The sequence below is a fragment of the Varroa destructor genome, unplaced genomic scaffold (assembly GCF_002443255.2).
Source record: "Varroa destructor unplaced genomic scaffold, Vdes_3.0 BEIS01000006.1, whole genome shotgun sequence".
NCBI classification, from domain to species: domain Eukaryota; kingdom Metazoa; phylum Arthropoda; class Arachnida; order Mesostigmata; family Varroidae; genus Varroa; species Varroa destructor.
In genome coordinates this window covers 25894652-25906785 of record NW_019211459.1, presented here as the reverse complement: position 1 = coordinate 25906785, position 12134 = coordinate 25894652, and the positions used below count along the sequence as shown (strand labels likewise).

The 12134-nt window shown below is 41.8% G+C and overlaps 1 protein-coding gene and 1 long non-coding RNA gene across 3 annotated transcripts in view; one reads left to right on the top strand and one right to left on the bottom strand.

The window, feature by feature from the left end:
- The window catches only part of LOC111252537 (prestin-like), a 106038-nt gene that overhangs the window by 5760 nt on the left and 88144 nt on the right, over positions 1-12134 (top strand). The gene's annotated exons all lie outside the window — the stretch shown is intronic.
- The window catches only part of LOC111252548 (uncharacterized), a 55878-nt gene that overhangs the window by 36219 nt on the left and 7525 nt on the right, over positions 1-12134 (bottom strand). Inside the window, exon 5 of one of the 2 annotated variants that reach the window (XR_015330581.1) lies at positions 5359-6650. The exons of the other annotated variant lie outside the window; for it this stretch is intronic. This is a non-coding gene — a long non-coding RNA (uncharacterized LOC111252548). Of the gene's footprint in view, positions 1-5358; positions 6651-12134 lie in introns of those variants that run through there. 2 annotated transcript variants of the gene reach the window in all.

Sequence of the window (12134 nt, the reverse complement as noted above, 5' to 3'; positions counted from 1 at the left end):
AATGCTTTGTTTGCCCCAACATGGATACTTGTATTTCAGTACAGCATTGAAAATCTCGCCATTAGTTAGAGTAGAACAATATGTATGTATCTGCACGTACTGTATATATATATATACGGTCACCTCGAAAAAGGTCTTAATAACGTCGTTTTGGACGTGGGGTTGGCTGGAAAAAATATGGCCTAACTTATGACATGTCTCTGGAAAATGTTTTTCCAAAGATAAATTATATCTTTGGCCACTTTTCTCAACCACAATACAGAATTTGTGAGACATCAAACGTCAATTGGCTTTGTTTAGTTTTGTCAAAATTCGAAAAATCACATATCGCGTACTTCCAGCAGTAGCACGCTATATGGTACGATTGATCCAGGCAATTTGTGAAATATCAATGCCTTCAAAGGCAGCGCGATGATGGCTTACGGGGATACGAAGTTATTAACACTGAAGTACGGTATACTTTTCGCAATACGATAGTAGGATATTTAAATTACGGTAACTAACGTGATCGAATTGATCAGACAGGTCGTTGGATAATACAGCAGCGTTATGAAATGATTCAAACAAACGGGGTAGCAGGCGCAACGGGATTGCATTCATGACTAGCGTTTAGGCCGAAAACCGGTCTAAAATTAAGCCTAGCTAAGATTAGATCACCAATGGGATTATGTCGGGTTAGTTTTAGTGGGTACGTGCCTTAGAATCGTGTGTCACTGGCAAACCTCAACAGTGACAACATTGCCAAGGTCATAAACCAATTGCTAATAAAGCTATAGGGCGGCAAAAAAGGGCCGAACGGTTTGCCTTTATGTTAAGCCAATGAAAAAGGAATTGTTATTAGCCCGTCGAACTCCCAACGAGGTTATAAACTTCTGTGGTTTTCCAAAATCGAAAGTTTATCGCGTTGCGACCGGCTATGCGGTCATAACTGGCACACGGTAATAAGGTTGCTGTAAGGGCTTCACAACTAATTAGAAAGCCGCAAACAGAAACTTTGACGACTGTGCCGTTCGGATGCGCCCTTGGCGATTAACTTGAACTTAGTAGTGGATCCGACCCCTCGAAGCGTTTACGAAGATTTAACGTCCGCTGCTATGAAAGTCAGCAAGAGCTTTTTCTGACAACAACAAAACGAAGACATCCTTTCGTTCGGCGTCATGTGTTCCTGACCTCTGGCAACCCTGTTTTCGATCCTTCCAGGTTGAAAAACGCCAAGAAATACACAACTATTAATTGATTATTGATCAGTGCCCACGCCGTCAGTTTCGTTTTTAGTAAGATCTACTTAGAGGCAACGACGCTAGAACTTTTTCTATTACTTATTTCTATATTAGTTATTTAAAAAAATATCGTTCTTTCTGGGCCGAAATTAATGCCACGAAATGCGTACGTACTCGCGTCGCTTACTGTTACAGCATAAGACGAAGTTGAATTGACCTTAAATTGGTTTAACCGTTCCAAAAACGTCGACGAAAAAAAAACAGACGTTTCATTGTCAATTAGCTATTCATTCAAGCTATTTCGGCTGAAATGAAAAAAAGCGCAACTATTTATAGGGACGACTATTCTGGTTAGCCGAATCTACATTAACATGGCCTACCCTTCGTGTTTCCTTTCAAACATGTTTCTAATCGTCGTATTTTTTAATAGTCTTCTGGTAGACGATGTTACTGCTGCTTAGCGTATTTTGTAGTCGTGGCTAGTAAGCCGCGTTCCCATAGTCGCAGACGGCCACATAAACGCTAATTTGGATTTTTGCGTATGTTCCAACGTTGCGATTACTGCCATCGAAGGAAGCTTACAGAACTCGGAGAAGTCTGATTATATCAGTAGATACTTAGTGTTACTATTATTATTACGATTATTGTTCGTGAAGGTTCACTGCCACTAAAACCGTAACGGCGTTGCACTAACTTGAGGCTAGAAATCTGAGGCAGCTGAAGGCAGGGTGAAAGCGTTCAGCCTGTATTTACGTATCCGAAAAGCGTCACCACGTCGTCTTCTCACGGTTAGGAATGGTCGACGCCTTGGTGTATTGCCATGATTACTATACTCCAATGAGACTTTAGCAGCAATACTTACTAGCATTTCTATCCAAGGAGGCTTAGTCGAAAGCAGCACTGTTGCTTTGCCATCGATGTTTTAAACTGCCGCTAATATTTTATTGTTCAGGGTCCGGCAACTTGGGCTCGGCTGTATATAGTACGATTGATCTGAGAGACAAACAAGCGGGGCTACTGGCCAACCAACGTTATGCCGAGACCGTGAATTCATTCGTTTGACAGGACTGGGCCACATCGTGGCTGGTCTGCTGCGTCGTGGTCGACCGCAGCACCGACAACGTACCGTATCCGGTAACTTCGCTAGTAGAAATATAATATATACGTGACATGTAGGTGTAATGTTTGGTGGGACTTTGTCCAGAACGACAAAAGATATTATACGTATTTGAAATGGAAATTTCCAACACGGTTTCACTCAGGACGTTTTCCGTCACAAAGAAAAGAACAAGCAAAAAAATAAATTGAAAGCATTTACTTTAAGTAAGCGCAATTCGTTACGGAAGGAAAACCGTATGTAATATAACATCATAAATATTATGGCAGCTTGTCGGATTGGCAGGTCAGTAGGCTATCAGGACACAGGTTCAACCCAGTCCTGTACACTTCGTGTTTTGCATTAACTGCATTGAGCCTTCTTCCCATAGACATCCGCCCATCGCCCACTATTGGCTAGCGAAAGCAATGAATTTCATTACACTACAAGGTCCGCACGAAAACATGCTCTGTTATTACGTAAATCCGACTACCCCTGTCCGGTTAGAATATTACCACCTTCTTGATTATTGCTGCCAATGGGGGCTAGGCTGTCATGAGAGCAAGCAGCCTTTAACCGATCCTGTGGGCCGGGTTTCTCAGTTTGTTCGTCCAGTACCAAACGCATAGTAAACTCACGCAGCAACTGTAGCCCAGATACCTCTTTGCACGTTTCTAGCATAGATTATACGATCGTGCTGTATTCAGCACCCACCTTTGCCCGTTGTCGGATCATATTGAAATACAAATTGCCCCAATGTTCTCGGACGCCCAAAAGGGCAAACGATGATTCAATAGAAAATAGAAGAGGATGGTCGTTGATAAGCGACGATAAGCACGACGCTCATCTAACTGTCGATCGCGGCAGGCAATTTAGGTTACGGTATCGCAGGCGATTCGGAGCGCGTAAGCTGTATCGTCCGTTAGTTTGTTAAGAGAAGCTTTGCCTCCGAATAACGTCTGCTTGGTTTTTATTCGAATATAGATATATTATTTATAGCTAATCGGTGATCATGCGGACTCGTCGAACATTATCCTGTTTCTATACCTTGTTGTGTTTGTTTATAATGGTGCACGAACTTTGCTGGCAGTGTATCTTGTCGATTCGATTCGAGCGGTGTTCAGTTTTGAATGTAAAATTCTGCCTGGCAGGAACGATATTAAGACATCGAGCACCGCGACATTAGGCGCTATGAATAAGACCGCGAGGTGCTGGTTTTGCGGGCGACGTAACGGTTACTGAAGAACCGTTATTCCCTAGACGCTATTTTCTTTAGCACATGTCGTCGGTAGCAACTACGATGGTGACTGCGCCATCTCGTGACAGCCTACTGGTCATCTCTAGAAGGCGGAAATAAAATCATAATAGTAATAATATTACTATTATTATCTTTAGTAATCGCTTCCTAGCTTGGTCAACTGTTGCCAGAAACCGTATGGGACCGGAAACTTATCTATGGTAAGTTAGAAATACCCACATTTATTTGGTTCGTAAGATAGGCTACCTGGGGTTTCGGTCAATGCTGAGCCGTATCATAAGTGCAATGGACGTCCGAGAACTGCCACCATATGAAATGATCAATAAGATCACAATTATTTTCGCTGATTTAGCAAATTGTCAACTTCTGGATAGAACTGGATATACGATAGTTTGATACCTTTCTCAAGACTTATTCCAGTGTCATTTAATGTCCATCAGTAACAGAATACATGAATCCATGGGTGCGTTTTTGGGCGCTAATTCTGGCGATGGGTTGCAAAGCTTTCACGTACAAATGTAATTTGGGTTGACATATGTGATGCGCGGCACCTCAGCTGGGACAGATGGTCTGCTTGTCGTAACGTACATGCATTTATTCATCGTTCGTAGTAGTTCGTAGAAAGTTTGTTCTTTTTTTTTTAAATGAAAAACGATGCGTCATTTTCGCAAACTGACTAGAACTAAACTATAATAATAATTTTTTTTTTTGGAACTTTTGCTCTGCTACCCAACCCAACCCAGACTTTAACTCTTTTTTTTTGCACTTTTTTTTTGCGGATCAAACAAGAAATCCTTTTTGGTTGAATAAACATGATTGTCAGGAATGGTTCTTCTAACAGACAAAGATTTCATATATACATATATATATATATATTTATAGTGACAACGCTCTAATACCGACTTATCCGCTTTACACCCAGACCTTATGTGACAATAGCAACATAAATAGTACTATTATTAATACGCATCGTAACATTCGCGTATGTACGTCAACACGCGATTTAGGACAGTCCATCGATTTTTCTTTCGAAATATCAGACCTTCAAACCTGTGATAACAGCCAGCTGAGAGCCGGTCAAAATTTGTTGCAGCGAGGTTGTCCTCTCCTAAGAACACCGCGTGGCGCTTGTTCTGCTTGTTCAAACCGAATTTCCTTTCGCTAGGGTGACTATCCATATTGAGCATTCTCTCTAACCTACCTATCGCCTTTTCAATTGCAGGTTCTCCTAGAATAGAAACAAAGGTTCGAGTGCTTGCGTTTCACTCTCTAGGTTATGAATTTCGGCAAACTCCAAACTGAGCCATTACTTTCCTGGCCTAGAACATGCATCGGGGTCAGAGACCCTCGAAGAGTTCTTATCTTGTACGGTTTGCCACCATCATACGCACTAATACCGACACAAATGCAATTTATTGGCTGTGTGTCTCGTTTTTACATAGTAATAGCGGCAGTAGTATCTAGGATTCAATATATCTTTGGTACTTGCCGTAACAATATATATTTGCATATTCCAGATTACAATAGATGGGCGCGATGTGTCGCAAACTAACGCTCAGCCACTTCACAGACGTAAAGGAGTGGTTACGATCTGACCTTGATACTCTTACCACCTGCATTAGTCTAATACGGGGATCCTTTTTGTCTACTTATTACATAATACAGTACTGATAATCATGCTTATTCAACACTGATCCTTTACCCCGTTCCTCTAGCTAGTGCGCTGCTTTGTAGACGCGGGATCAATTTCTTACGTGCCCCAATAGGTGTCACAGAAACGATAGTTCCCTTCAGTACGACAAGGCAATGCCAATCAATCGTCGTAACATTATAACTTTATTAGATCGGAAATTTCATAACCAGTCCAGATGTCTTCTAACAGTAAAAAGCGTCTCTTGCCATAATTTAATCTTTACAACGGAACTGCTCTACTAACACTGAAAACTCTAGTTTTATTAATACAAAGAGGCATTTGCTCCGTAAATATATATGCAGACAACCGCGTTTTTCCAAACTGTCGGGTGACGTTTGCCCTACTTTGTATTATATAATATGTCTATCAGATATCGTCTCGGCTGTTATCAAGTCATTCATCATCGATCGCTTGTCGTGCACTGTTTAATACCGCAGCCGCCGCTTATCGCTGATACCAGCAAATCGCTGGCAGCAATTGTAAGGCAGTGTAATAAGCGAAATATAAGCCACAAACGTCAGCCGGGGGCATCAACTCCCGATCCGTACAGGTAATTTCTGTGGTGTGCCTTTTTTCGAGTCTGGTCAAACATGTCGAGTGGGGATATCTGTTTAGTTGTATTAGTTATATAAGATGTAGTTGATTAGGTGCTGTCCTGACTAGGCCGGCCGGCACCAAGTTGATAGAAGGGAGGGGGAAAATCAAACTGGCTATGGTCTATCGGTATCGACGAAGCCTTGGTAACTGGGAAAGGCGATAGGAACAACGATTTGAAATGATAACTATGAATTTTTACATCGATTTCTTCAGTAACAAGCGCCTTTCATTAGATTGCTCATTGTTGCCGTAGGAACAGCTGAGGCGGCCATGTTTGGTGGCAGAGTTGTCTCTATTTGAACGGTCGCGGCGACTACTTCGCTCATCTCACTGGACGCCCATCCCAGGTACGCGCGTCTAACGCGCGACCCAGCGGCCAGCATCAAAAAGAAAATAAGAACTAAATAACGACAATCGATTCGCTCCACGTAGCTATGTCTAAATACAATATATATGGTATACGTTGACATCGATATAGATGCGATTCGATCGTAACGTTGCTGCAATAGAAGTCGAAGCGATAGCGATTTGGCCCGATGGTGATGAGGATGGCGTGACGACAAATCAACATTGGGACCACAACAGAGCAACGGCACAGTGGTCCGGCAAGGGGCGAATCGTTGGACAGTGACAGATAATGGTAACATCAGCGAAGCAAAAATGTAACTAAAAACGTAGAAGGCTTCAAATTTATTGAAGATTCTTTGCGATCCGGATCCCTTTGGCGGTGACAAGATGGCGTTCAACAGACACAGCTGAATTTGAAGATTTATCTTAATGTCCTATCTGAAAGCCAAGAGGCAAATCGAATTATAATACACATAAACACACACAGTAATGAAGACAACGCGCATATACAATCCCACACCTACACATAAATGTACCCTCTACTTTTACCTATATTTGCTTACGACCCGCTTGCGTCATCGTAAATCACAACGATACGGTAGTCGATGTCCGCGTTGACTAGGATTCTGCCAAACTCTTACTGTGTACCAGTAAGCGCATACGTTTGGAAGTGACACATGGAGAAATTAGAAATTTTAAAGGGGCACAGGCTATGTAGTTCCCCTGCATTCATAAATACCGGGTAACTGCATAGTGTGCATCAATAAGTGAGGTTGGACAAGGCGGCTTCGGCTCACGCACGGTCTCATAGATAAGAGTTATTAAATTATATAGGGATATCCGCGGTATGAGAGCTAGAAATGGTGTCTTAAAACACAATTGATATTTTGAATCAAATGTCCATACCGCACAGCAGCCCGCTTATGCGAAATGCAAGTGAAGTATTTACCATTGTCATTACCATTTGTTATAGGCATCGTTTACCCTCATCCACAGTAATACTTTAGGTAAGTAACTGGGTAAATGGATCGATAACGAACAATCCTACAGCTGAGACTATGAGGCACGTCTGCAAGTTTTTAGGATGATACTATGCAAGTATCGCAAAGTCGAGATGACTGCCTCTCAGGCTCGCGCCTACACGGGATTCCTCGGCAAGGCTACTTACCTAGACGAGCAGAGAAGGTGAAGAAGCGCTCTCCCAACACAACGATCCACCCCTGCTGCCTATCTTGACTTTCATCAAAATAATTACTATTACCGTTGTAGACATCTTGTCAATCGCGATGACCTGTGTTATAATTGTCTCCGTCGACATACACATCAGCGACGCCATCCGCCGGGAAAATTCTGCTCCTAGCAGTAAATTATTGCTCTAATAATAATACCGGCTTCACAACTGGGTCCAGCGTCAACAACAAAATCGTCGTCGTCGTCATCATTATCAGCAACAGTTTATTTGTCTGCTCGTTCATATTAATAAAGCGATATGGCGCGGCAACTCAGGGTCAGCGTAATTGTACCTACAGACTGATATATGAACGGATCGAAGAAGGATAACTGTTGTATGTGTCGACAACGGTGATTGCAAGGGATGAGAGCTAGTTGACAAGGACAGGGCAATGCACCGAAAATGCCCCTACGCTCAAGATGCCACAGAGCCAACTAATCGTGGCGCCGACCCAGCAACGGTGTTGATATTGACGAAGTACTAGAAAACAAACGCGTTAACAAATATTGAGCTGCATATACAGTTATATGTATAGTCAGATGTGGGCGGGCCGTATTGTGTGTGACTGTGATAATAATGTATGATGGTACCATAGCGGGTGTTGCGCGTACCGTCGATGATGGCGCTTGTTTCGGCCGCAGTGTTTCCAGGTAATAGTAGCACCTAAATGGTGATGTAGTATAACTGTGCTCTTAACGCTTTACGTCTAAATATCTTGCGTTAATTAGTAGACATTTATCAGTAGGCATATAGGAAGAATTAGTTAGTATGTGGCAGCAAATCCCGGCATTACATTGCTATTATCTATACGATGGAGGAAAATGGTCTTCTAAGTCACTGTTGCATTGAATCACACGGCTTCATGCCTAATCTGACGGCGAACCCTTGAAGTGATGACTTCAGTCCGCCTTAAACTTCATTCCTATTGACTATTTATAGCTTGTTGCCTTACGTTATTTTTGTTACAGGGTTTATGTGTGATTGTTCTTACGAATGAGCGTGACGTTACTGGTTTCGTCTTGCGGTGCATTTTTTAAAGATAAGGGGAAACACTACTGAGTCTCTTCTTTCATAGAATTATATTAGGTTACTGTAAGCAACTTCCTGTTTCTCTACACCTTATAAAGCACCGAGTGTTGAAAATAACATACGCAGCGGCCGGCTACTCTGAGTAATGTATTTAAAGGCCTGTTCAATGCCGAAGTGTCTGCGGTATATCAACAATAAATTATTCTTTGATCTTAGTAGACATATTTTATATAGACTTTAGGTTTTTCCAATAACAATAATTTTCATTTTATGTGTATTTGCACTTTTCGCGGTGATTCGCATTAAAAAAAACATGAGCGAAATACAGATCTGCGGTTTACTCGTACGTAAAATATATCGCTGAAGTATAGCCAAAGCCACGAACATCGTATTGTGAATAATTTTTACTATTGTCATCGGAACCCTGTTTACCCATGTGTGTTTCCAAAAACAAAATCGTAATAACAAGGTTCTGTCGCTCAGCAATACGTCAAGTACGGCAGCGCACGCTTGCCCAAGTGCCCCTCATTTCGAAATGGGTTAGAGCCGACAGAAGTTTACCTGCAAGTGACGCACTTAACCTTTGACAATTCTTTTCGGCAAGCGACATTCTGTATTTACGAAACAATTAAATCGATCAGTTGCAAATAAGATCCTGGCATTTTGCGATCTTTTCCATATACATATGTATATATTCACAGACACGCATCGATATCCCCCGATAAGGAGAGATACTAACCATGCGAACTGTCCATAGTAATTGCTAGTATCGCCAGGGAATCATTTCATTCGATATTTTCTTAGTATGATTAAAGTCACTTTAGTTTGTTGCAGTGATCCTGTTGCCGAATCCACTTTTTTCGATGCGGGTGTCCGATGGCCAGCTGTAACAAGCGTGTCCCCATAGCGTCGCCTATTGATATCGGCATACTTTGACCTTCGATCGATAATTTAGTTGGTAACACAACGAAACCCATCGCTGTTGGTGGAAAAGAAAAATATCAGTGCCGGACAAAATCACGCGCAGCGTTCGGAGTTGACACGCACTTCTGTCGAAGGCGTATTTTCCAGATCTACACCCGTGAGAACGTGTCTCTTTACCTTAGCGCACGTCGGTAACAGTTAGTGTATTAAATGTTAGTGTTTTTTTTTTTGTCTGTTTTACCCTGTATTAGACTATCTGGACAAATACGAGAAGACTGCGTCGTGCATGACTGCGGCTGCATGTTGCGGTTTTCGCGACAGGTATTCTATAAACAGAGAGAATTCACAGGCGGTGAGCACGGCTGGTTAGCAGCAGTAACGTTCCGCAGGCGTCCTATGCTTTTTTTGCTATTGAATTTTGTCTTTTGGCCTTACGTATTTTTCGCATTACTGGTGTCCTCTATGCTTAAATTTCTTCGCCTGTGAATTTTTTTCTGATGGCTTTTTAGCCTCTTGATCGTTCTCGCTCTTACTTTTTGTGCGCTGCGGAAACAGTGGTTTGTGTCCCTCACACTGATCCACCTGCAAGCCGCCATTAACAGCTGCAACTGGCTTCGGCCCGGTTGGTTTGATTTTAATTGAAGAGTCACCCTGCATTGTCCAGCTGACGAAGAACCTATTTTCTTCAGTAATCCATTGATTCGCTTCTATGCAAATGGCTGAATAGTAATTTTAGTTATTATTTCTGAGCTTATTAAGCAGCTGAAACGATTGAAATGGTGGTAGCAGGAGGCGTGATGCAACCGTTTCTAGCCAGTGTTCAGCTCGTACATGAAGACACTGGTTCTTACTAGATTTGCCAACGAGTAACGAACCCATCGAAAATCGAAGTGAAACCTTTGGAGGGGTACGAAACGTTACAACGTTACTTGGTTTCCCTTGAAGAAAATTGAGGGGTAGTAGAATTCAGCGAGACTGCAAATTATAATGAACACCTATTTGATTGCTCGATCAGATTTCTATCGAATCCAGCTGCCTTTTGACCGTTAGATCAGTGTGGGGTTAAAATCAACCATTGTAGCGCTAGTTGTTTCGACAGCAACCGACAAGAACTATCGGCAAAAGTGCAAAATATGGGCAAAAGATAACAAGAAAAAAAAAAAGCAAAAAAAAAACGCTACTGAAGTGTCATAAACTGGATGGACTAATCTTGATGCGTGGTCTAGCGATGTTGCTTGGGGCGACTGCGTTTACACGGTGATGACAGAAGGTTAACTTAGGCAAGGTCTAACAAAATACAACAAAAAAAAAAAAAAAAAAGATTCATGTACAGGACACTAGAAAGAACAAAGTGAGAATACTGCCACTTTCAAAGATGCAAACCAGAGATAGCAGTATCATCAAAACAAGGAACACAGTAGTTCAAACATAACGTCAAACGTTCGCGCGCTGCCGGACGGCTTAGAACACAGAAACAGTTGGCTGAATCCAAGTAACAGGTAGAGAAACAAACAGATTTAGCCATGAGGAAACCAACTGGTAATCCGCCATGTTTGAAATTCTTGTCTGAAACCACGAAACATTAACGTAAACAGGCAGCTTGCAACAGCAAATGCTTACGGGTATGCTTCACAGAAAATAGGAGGAAACCATACAAAAATATCGTAACCTTTATTTTCTGCCAAATTAATAATAAACACGGCAAAACTGCCGCCCTATAGCGTTCGGCTGTGTCACAATGGTTTGACAATACTTGTGCTACGTATACTCCTGTGTCGAGAAATTCGCGAACGGACGTAAGGCTCAATTGGCGTTGTGCAGTATAGTGTTGTTATTATCATCGTTTGTTTGTTTCTAGTTTCGTACGACAAAATATAGGATGACCTAAAAATTATCGTGTTTCAAAGGTGACCTGAAGTGATCCCTATCGAGCAGAAAAAGTCAGTGGCAGGCGTTGTTTAGGTCGAACATAAACATTTCAACTTTAACAAGAGTACAGCGTACTCTCAGCTTTGGATTGCACCGATACACGCCATGCCCAGCTCGGTGTCTGGATTGCTTCTTTCAGCAGTTTTCTGACCTCAACTAAGTACAAGTGAAAATGACTGAATGCGCCATTTTAATCCCCTATACATCAATTTTCAGACGCATAACTCAAGATAACATCCCATGAGCTGAACAAAATAATTATGAAGGTAGAACGACAGCAATAGCTATTACAGGAAAAAGGGATCTTCCTTAAAAAAATTATATAAAATAACACGCGTTATATTCTAAGCCGGCCATCAACAAGCACACATTTCAAAATATAGAGGCTATAAACAAATAGGGTTATTATCTATTTGGATTTAATGCATATGTAAATGTATTGGGCTTCAGTCTCTATTCCTATCACCACATCAGAATCTGCACGGGCCAGGTATTGCCATTCGACCTAAGCTGGCAAAGAATCAAAACGGGGCTAAAGTGTATAAAAAAACTTTTTTTTTTTTGGCATATTACTCATGCATGTAGTTGTTAGTTAAAGAGAAGTGGCCGAAGCCTATTTTGGGCGCATGCGGACATATATGTACACATAAGTGTATTACCTGTTCTTTTTTTATGATAGTATAAAATGAAATTAAGAAGAAGAGGAATAAGGCTTCCCGCCAACAATGAATTGACGCTACCGAGTTTCCTGACAAGATGGATCATCACGACATATAGCCCACATTTATGGGCCTTTCATGTGACTTCTA